Genomic DNA, 9,806 nt, shown 5'->3' on the forward strand with positions numbered 1-9,806 from the left:
ATGGGTGAGACCCACACAGACGCGGGGAAAACGTGCAAACTCCACACATTGCTGTATTTTTTCATGTGTCTGCTCCTCTTCTGCTTCCTGCTGAGAGATTTTGCAGGTTTGCATGGTGCCTCGAGGAGGAAGATCACTGGCAGGAGTGGGTTTTGAACACACGCCTCCAGAGGAAACTGCTTGCTTGGCCATCCTGACTAGCTGCAAGTAGAAGCAAGCTCTCGGCACAAATCAGTTTGGACTTCATATTTATTGTCATGATAGTTAAAACTCGATGTGCTTTTCCGTTTTTCAACACCAGCCAGAGACGTGTATCTTTAGTTCCATCCTTCCCCTTGCCGGCGGCGGGTGAGGACATCCTCATAGCTGCATTCATCTGTTTGCTCAAATCAACAAAGACCGAATTGCCGCCCTGCCTGCTCCTCACACGAAGGTGTACAGAGAGTAACATCTGGTCAACTCAGAATTCGCAAAGCCAATAGGGTCACAGTGTCTGTGAGGTAATATAAGGGCTTAATCCTGTTTTTATTCATTCTGCGAATGTGGGCATGGCTGGTTAGGCGAGCATTTAATGCCCATCCCGAGTTACCCTTCAGACAGGGCTGGTGAGTTGCCTTCTTCAACCTCTGTAGTCCTTCAGGTGTACGTACACTCACTGTTCTGTTAGGAAGGGAGTTCCTGGATTTTGACCCAGCGACAGTGAAGGAACGGCAATATATTTCCAAGTCAGGGTGGTGAGTGACATGGAAGGGAACCTCCAGGTGGTGGAGTTCCCAGGTATATTCTGCTCTTTTGATTTGATTTATTATCACGTGCACTGAGGTACAGTGAAAAGTATTGTTCTGCATACAGTTAAGACAAATCATTCCATACCTGAAAAAACATAGGCTATCCGATAAATACACAATATAAATACATAGACAGCAGCATCGGAGTGTAGTACCACTCGGTGGGAAGATGTGTAAGGAGATCAGTTCAGACCATAAGATGGTCATTCAGGAGTCTGGTAACACAGCAGCAGAAAATGCTAAACACAGTCTGAACATGACACAGATATATTTTACCAGAGAATGGCAGGTACAGAATGATTCATTTATAGTCACATAAAGTAGAAGAAATAGGTCTGAGAGAGAAAACACTCTGCACGTCTATTTCTACTGATAGGTTCAGAATGTGTCCACTTAACTTGGTAATGGCACAGGAATGGTTGAGCTGCAAAATAACACAAATATACTGTACTAGAATCTGACAGAAGCGACGAGGTGGCCGAGTGGTTAAGGCGATGGACTGCTAATCCATTGTGCTCAGCACGCGTGGGTTCGAATCCCATCCTCGTCGATCTTTCAGCCACAATTTTCTCAAAAGTGAATCGTTTTTGGCGTAAGGTGTATTTGCAATCACTGATGTGACAATCCAGTCCAACGTGTGAGGCCAGATTGTATCCAGTTGTGTTGGAAGAGCGCGACTTAGTTGAACAGATTGGATACTTAGAGAGGAACTACTTTGTCTATTGGGGAGTGTCAAAGTCAAGCCACATTTCTTTGTTCAGGGGAATGACGAGTTTAACAAATATTCACATTAAACCAACAGAAATCTGCTAAACTGAGGAATGAGTGGATTAAGAAATGAATTCATTACGTTAAATGCACAATATAAATACATAGACAGCAGCATCGGAGTGTAGTACCACTCGGTGGGAAGATGTGTAAGGAGATCAGTTCAGACCATAAGATGGTCATTCAGGATTCTGGTAACAACGGTGAAGCAGTTGTTTTTGAACCTGTTAGTGCGCGTTCTCAGACTTTTGCATCTCCTCCCCGATGGAAGAGGTTGGAAGAGATAATAACCCGGGTGGGAGGGTTTTTTGATTAAGCTGCCCGCCTTTCCAAGGCAACGGGAGGTGTAGACAGTGTCAATGAGTGGGAGGCAGGTTTGCATGATTGACCTGGCGATGTCCATGGCTCAATAGTTTTTACGGTCTTGGGCCGAACAGATGCCACACCAGGCTGTGATGCAGCGAGATAGAATGCTTTCTTTGGTAGTGGGTTGGGAAAGTGGTGTCGAACGAACCTTCGTGATTTACTGCAGTGTATCTTGAAGATGGTACACACGGTTGCCGCTGTTGGTCAGTGGTGGAGGGTATGAATGTTTGTAGAATGGGGAATAAAGGACTCCACTCTCACTTATACTAGTATTGACCGATAATGAGCGAATCCCACAACACTCACACTGACGCACTTACAGATATCCCACCACCATTCGAAGAGTGAAAATGAGGTGATACACAAACTCACTTACAATACCAGAGACTGACAAATACAGAATTAATTCCAATCTAATTCACCGTTCCGGAAGCCGACTTCGGAACAAATCGCTTGTACACGCACAATTCCGCCGACTCAATCAGAAAGTGACCCAGCGCTCACACAGCAGCAGAAAATGCTAAACACAGTCTGAACATGACACAGATATATTGTACCAGAGAATGGCAGGTGCAGAATGATTCATTTATAGTCACATAAAGTAGAAGAAGTGGGTCTGAAAGAGAAAACACTCTGCACGTCTATTTCTACTGATAGGTTCAGAATGTGTCCACTTAACTTGGTAATGGCACAGAATGGTTGAGCTGAAATATACTGTACGACAGGCTGACAACAGCGACGAGGTGGCCGAGTGGTTAAGCCGATGGCCTGCTAATCCATTGTGCTCAGCACGCGTGAGTTCGAATCCCATTTTCGTCGATCTTTCAGCCACCATTTTCTCAGAAGTGAATCGCTTTTGGCGTAAGGTGGATTTGCAATCACTGATGTATCAACCCAGTCCAACGTGTGAGGCCAGATTGTATCGAGTTGTGTTGGAAGAACCCGAATTGAAAGACTGAGTTGAACAGATTGGATACTTAGAGAGGAACTACTTTGGCTATTGGGGAGTGTCAAAGTCAAGCCATATTTCTTTGTTCAGGGGAATGACGAGTTTAACAAATATTCACATTAAACCAACAGAAATCTGCTAAGCTGAGGAATGAGTGGATTAAGAAATGAATTCATTACTTTAATGTAGCGGCGGCAATGCAGATTCACATGAATGATACAGGTATAGAAGGTTTCAATTATGAAGACAGCCTGGAATCATAGAATGGTTATAGCACAGGGTGAGGCCATTCAGCCCGCTTGTCCGTGTCAGTCGCCAGTAGTTATCTCGTATTCCCGGGATAAAAACAGAAAATGCTGGAAAATCTCAGCAGGTCTGGCAGGATTTGTGGAGAGGGAAACAGAGAATCTGAAGAAGGGTCATACTGGACTCGAAACGACAACTCTGTTTCTATCGTCACAGATGCTACCAGACGAGCCGAGTTGTCCCAACATTTTCTATTTGTATTCCAGGTTTTTATGAAGAATCTCCATAGCGACCGTGCCTTTGCACTCGACGCTTCTATTTATAAAGTCAGGTTCGAAATGTCTTTTGTTCTGTTCTCTGTGGAGATCAATGAACCAAAACGAACCAAATTAACCCAATGATCCCAATGAGAAAAGCAGGAGACAACTGTTTATTTCTTTTGATTTTACTTCAGCAATCAAACAAATTTCAACCTCATTTCAAAATGAATGACGAAACAAATTGCAGTTGATACAATCCACATATTGTGCATTATTTTTCGTCCCAACTTCCCACCAGATACGTTGGTCGAAACAAGGGGCGGATGTTTGCAGAGTGCAGGAATGGGAAATGATTCCGAATGTTTGCGTTAAATTGGTTGCATCGTTGGAGAGGAACTACTTTGTCTGTCGTACTGCACCGTAGCACAGTGTTAGCACTGTTGCTTTATGGCGCCAGGGTCCCGGGCTCGTTCCCAGCTTGAATCACTACCTGTGCGGAGTCTGTACGTTCATACCGTTTGTGCATGGGTTTCCTCCGGGTGCTGCGGTTTCCTCCCAAGGATGTGCGGGTGGTTAGGTGGATTGGTGACACTAAATTGCTCTGTAGTGTCCAAACGTTAAGTGAAGTTGCTGGGATAGGATGGCGGTGTGGGCTTGGGAATGAAAATGAAATGAAAATCGCTTATTGTCACAAGTAGGCTTCAAATGAAGTTACTGTGAAATCCCCTAGTCGCCACATTCCGGCGCCTGTTCGGGGAGGTTGTTACGGGAAGGGTGCTCTTTCAGGGTCTGGTGTAGACTCGATGGGCCGAATGGCCTCCTTGTGCACTGCAAATTATATATAGAATAAGCCCGACAATGACAGCGTATCCACACTCACGTATGGTGAGCAAGACTGGCAGGTTCAGAATGTCTCTCACATATTACCAGTGAGTGACAGATACAGAATGAATCCCACATTCACAAACTGGAACGAAGCAAACATCATCTCCACATTCCAAGTTCAATATAATGTGAACAATTCTTGTCTCTTGTCTCTCTCTCTCTGAACTGTGAACTTCGTTCTGCCAGAGTGTGCTGATATCTACTGGCCACAATACAGAACCGCAACAGAGCGGGAGAAATTCCCATGAATTGTCGGCGTTGCAGAAACAGGTCGATATGAGGAATCAGTGATGGGACGTGATTGGGGGGCATAGAGGTGTTAGTCGTAAATAACAAAAATTAAATTGGTATTGTTATATTTCCCCATCGAGTTGGTCAAATTGGAAGTATTTACCTTAAGGAGCAGAAATGTTTTTAAGTGAAAGCTGGATGAGTACAGGAGTGACAATGGATTTCGATCACAACCAACTAATGTTGCATGAAGTAGACCATCGAATCCACCGATCCTTTATTCTGGATGGGGATCTCCTGGGGCACTGTAACAATCAGAGAACAATCTGGTTTCAATAAGTGCATTATGGATTGGATGAATGAAGATTCGCAAATTGTTTTCGGACAATAAAAGATGCAATCACCCACTCACAGAGAGTTACAGAAGCTGACAAATGGAATCACACTCTCACAGACAGTAACATATATTGACAGATGCAATCACCCACTCACAGAGAGTTACAGAGGCTGACAAATGGAAGCACACACTCACAGACAGTAACATATATTGACAGATACAATCACCCACTCACAGAGAGTTACAGAGGCTGACAAATGGAAGCAGACAGTAATAATCACACACGTACAATCACACTCACAAAGAGTAACAGACGCTGGCAGATACAGTCACACTCTCACAGACAGTGACAGGCACTGCAATCATAAACTCACCAGAAAGTATCAGGCACTGATGAATACAGTCACACACTCACGGATAGGAATAGACTGACAGACTCAACCACATACTCATAGACAATAACAAAGGATGGCAGTTCCAATCAAACGGCAAATGACAGCCCCGCAGGTGGAATCATGCACTCATAGACAGTAACAGAGACTGACAGGCACAATCACGCAATCATAGACAGTAACAGAGACTGACAGGCACATCCCTGGCGCTGTGAAGCAGCAGTGCTAACCACTGTGCCACCGTGCCGCTGATGTCACCTTCACAGAAAAAACATTCAGGGCAAAAATGCAAACTTTGAAAGATTCTGATCAGGGTCAGCCTGATCACTCCTCAGGCAGATTGCAAACTGGACATATCCATCAGCGGGCAACTGTCCAATCAACTTTCCAGACTGTTTCTGACAGACAGCTCCAAACAAGGATGATGTGAATCGACACCACTGAATGCTAACACGTTTATCACAGCTGTAATGAACAGTTCATGTTGCAGCTTTAGTTCAGACAGTGGAGGGTTATCACAGGCGCTCTGTCACACTGCATGTTCCTTCAGACAGGTTTCTGACTTGACACATGGTATGAGCGACTGTGTGAACATCAGTGGTTCAGGGGCAGATTTCCCATTTACCAGATTGGAGTTAGGGTTCCATTCCCAGACATTTCCCTTTCTCTTTCTGAATCCACCTCTCTCCTCTTGCTCATTTACACTTTTAATTGATCCGCCAATGGCGACCACGTTTTCAGCGGTCTGAGCCTTTCGCACTGCAATTCATTCCAGAAACATCTCCAACTACCTCTCCGCCGTCCAACTGCAAAGTGAAGGAATACAATAAGATTCAATAACGTATTGAACTCGATGTTGTGCCCAGAAATCTATGGCGTGCTGAGTTAAAAGGAGAGGTGATCTTCCTTGTGTTTACGTTAATCTGCATTGGAACACTCGAGCAGACCAAGGACAGAAACGTCAGAGTGGGAACAAAATGGATATTTGAAATGACAAGTGGCAGGAAGTTCAGAGTCAGCCTTGCGGATTGAACTCAGATTTCTCAAAGCGGTCACCCAGTCTGCGATTTGGTGTGCTGAAGTAGATAGCAAATTGTGGCAGCACATACAGTAGATTATACTGAAAAATAACTTGTGTATCACCTGGAAAGAATGGTTGAGGACTTGGATATTGAGAAGGGAGGAGGTAAAAACACATGTTTTGCGCCCCACACAATAACACAGAATATTTTACACAACCGGAATCACCTTTACTGAACAGAGAAAGGTTCTCCTTAAGACGGCTCTGATCCGAAATATTTACTCAGCTCCATAAACAAAGTACTGATTACACAAAGATCGGGACTCCCTTTGCCTTTCATTGAAGGTTTTCACCCAAGTTCGCTGTTTGGGGGATGAAAGTAAAACTTTATCACGTACGATCATTACCAGTTTTAAATAAACTGCATTAAATATATGAAACAATAGTGAATAAATTATAATTAATCAATATTAATAAAGTGTCCTGCAACGTTTGGAAGGAAAAGCCCATCTGATCAGGTTCAGGGAATGTTGGGAATGGACCGGTGTAAAACATTTCCAGACCATAATCCAACATGTTTCTCCTCAGCATAAACCCTCACCGCGGAAAGATTGAAACAGACACTCATTTGATCACATCATGATCAACGTCGCTCACACTTTACCCATGAGGCCACTGATGAAGCCATGATGACTCCACGTTTCTCCTAAAATGCCAACTGAACCCACTGACTGGCAGAATTGCATTGGCCACGTGATTGGCGAGGTTCAACTTGGCGAGCGGTAGAAACTAATATCGCTGCTTCTAATCTTCACCAAAACAGAGAGATAAATGTTACATTGTTCATTCACATTTCTGATTTATAATTGTGTGGGAAATCGTTGGCCGATAGGTTTTGGAAGCCAATGAAAAGTTGCTTTGAGTGGGGTGAAAATAGCGTTGGCTCATTGGTCGGGGTGTGTGATTCTCCCTTAGGGAGTTTCATGCCCATAAAATGTCGGACGTTTTTAAATATCTGTGCGAATGAGAGTGACTTGACTGAGTTGGGAGCAGGTTTCAGTTCCAGAGAAATTATTGCAAAGAACAAATCAAGAAGAAACGAACACTATTTGAAGATTGTTTGACCGTGTTGTGTAACTCTGAACTTACAAAATAAATCAACCTTAAATTCACAGAGAGCATCAGGCTAGGATTCAAAGAAGGATATAACACAGCCACAAACAGCAACAGAAGCGGGAACAACACAGCTTCCAAAAGCGGGAACGCATTTACAAACGGAAGGGTTTGACGCATCCACAGTAAAGTCGGCGGAGTCCCAGATGACCAGAGGCTGCTTTCCCCTTTGACTGGTGGAGCTGATTGTTGGTGATTTAACCACAGAGTCACCACTCCTCAGGCGACAGGCAAGGTTGAGACAGCGGGGCCTTCATGAATAACCTCAGCCAGTCCCGGTGAACATCTGTCAACCACATTGATAATGTCACCGGCAGTGTCACGGATCAACGACAGAGAGAAGTTACACAGCAGAGAGCACAGTTACACAGCAGAGAGCACAGTTACACAGCAGAGAGCACAGTTACACAGCCGAGAGCACAGTCACACAGCAGATAGAACAGTTACACAGCAGAGGTAACAGTTACACAGCAGAGAGCGCAGTTATACAGCACAGTGCACTGTTACACAGCAAAGAACACAGTTACACAGCAAAGAACACAGATACACTGCAGAGAGCACAGTTACACAGCAGAGAGAACAGTTACACAGCAGAGAGCACAGTCACACAGCAGAGAGCACAGTTACACTGCAGAGAGCACAGTTACACAGCAGAGAGTACAGTCACACAGCAGAGACCACAGTTACACTGCAGAGAGCACAGTTACACAGCATAGAGCACAGTTACACAGCAGAGACCACAGTTACACTGCAGAGAGCACAGTTAGACTGCAGCGAGCACAGTTACACAGCAGAGAGCACAGTTACACAGCAGAGAGCACAGTTACACAGCATAGAGCACAGTTACACAGCAGAGACCACGGTTACACTGCAGAGAGCACAGTTAGACTGCAGCGAGCACAGTTACACAGCAGAGAGCACAGTCACATAGCAGGATATACATTTACAATCAGGGCTTATTTGTGCAACAGAAAATTATTTTTCCTAAACAATTATAGTCCACCTCATTATCTCGCTGGGTTACTCAGCACCTTTTCTGTGTGTCATTGTGTATGTGTCCTGATAGTCTCTTACTGCTATTCTGTGTGTCTTCTCTGTGTGTTACAGTCGTGGTGCTGTTATGTGTTATTGTCCAGCCTGGTTGAGCTTCACAACACGAGGGTTCTCGTTTGGAGAGAAAAAACGAGGAAGTGAATATTTATCGTCCTACCGCAGAGCAGCAATGTCGGGTAGTCTGGGTCTCTTCAGAGCAGAGTGGCGCAGCGGAAGCGTGCTGGGCTCATATCCCAATGGTTGATGGACCGAAATTGTCCTCTGCTATCTATATTCTTACTCACACAAAACTTAAAACATTCCGATCGTTGTTACCCGGCAGCACATCGGCGTTTTCTTTTCACCAAATTGGTGTGAATTCTTGTTTCCAGTGTGATTCGGACATTTGTCCGAGGAATGAAGCAGCCAGCATTACAACTTTCTGAAGCTCAAAGTGCCAAAGCAGGGAAATTCTTCAATCGACTCTCTCTGAGGGAAACAGAAACATCTGCTGTGCTGTGGGTGTTATTGGTGCCAACATCACACCTCCACTCACTGGAAGGTGTTCTGTTTTATTATCACAATTACGGCATTTAGTAAAGTTTGAACCAGGAGTGCTTCAGTGTTTCCAACTCCTTGAACTTCGAGAAGAGGAAAGGTTTGTGTCACAACATCCAAAATACCCCACAGAGGGGCAATAAGGAAACAAGAATATCCAGCAATAAACCACAATAGAAACGGAGACTCCATCTTCCCCTGTCGGGCGGAAATGAACAATCGAACCAGACGATTCAGAACAAGAGAAGAGGAGTTTTACCCGGAGTCCTGCTTCCAGCTACCTCTCTGCCTTCAGCTCCCTCCCTCTGTCCCTCTCTCAATATCGCCCACTGTGTCACCTTCCGCCTTTCCCTTCCTTTTCCTACCCCACTCCCTCCCTCTCTCGAATCTTTCTAAATTTCTGGGAGGTGTCTTGTCTCCAGGCCCCGGGTTCGGAGACTCTCAGGCCGGCCAGGGTTCTTTAAGCGGCTCCATTCACAGGAAACGTGACTTCAGTTCCCACAATAACATCCGCTCTCTCCGAAATCCCCAAACTGAAATTCAGACTCACCGTTCAGGTGAAGACTGCGGACTGCGGTTCCCTCTCCTGCTGTTTATTACAGATCACTATAACCGTGTACAGTGAGCAGAATTAAATTGCTGTTGTTTGTAAAGATTTCTGACTGAACGCACTGCCATTCTGCTTGAACAGGACGAGATTGAATCTCCTGATATTTTGTTCCGATATAAAACTGTGGAAAATATAAACAGAGCGGGCAAAGCTGAAATATCGGGTTTGCATCCTCCTTTTGAACGGTGCA

The 9,806-nt window shown here is 44.7% G+C and overlaps 2 non-coding genes across 2 annotated transcripts; both read left to right on the forward strand.

Annotated features, from left to right (window-relative positions):
* Positions 1–1,256: 1,256 nt before the first annotated feature.
* Positions 1,257–1,338, forward strand: trnas-gcu (transfer RNA serine (anticodon GCU)). Its single transcript has one exon. It is a non-coding gene; the product is annotated as a tRNA-Ser (tRNA).
* Positions 1,339–2,659: 1,321 nt separating this feature from the next.
* On the forward strand, positions 2,660–2,741 carry trnas-gcu (transfer RNA serine (anticodon GCU)). Its single transcript has one exon. It is a non-coding gene; the product is annotated as a tRNA-Ser (tRNA).
* The last annotated feature ends 7,065 nt before the right edge of the window (positions 2,742–9,806 follow it).

This window comes from Scyliorhinus torazame, chromosome 14, assembly GCF_047496885.1.
Source record: "Scyliorhinus torazame isolate Kashiwa2021f chromosome 14, sScyTor2.1, whole genome shotgun sequence".
In the NCBI taxonomy this organism is placed as follows: domain Eukaryota; kingdom Metazoa; phylum Chordata; class Chondrichthyes; order Carcharhiniformes; family Scyliorhinidae; genus Scyliorhinus; species Scyliorhinus torazame.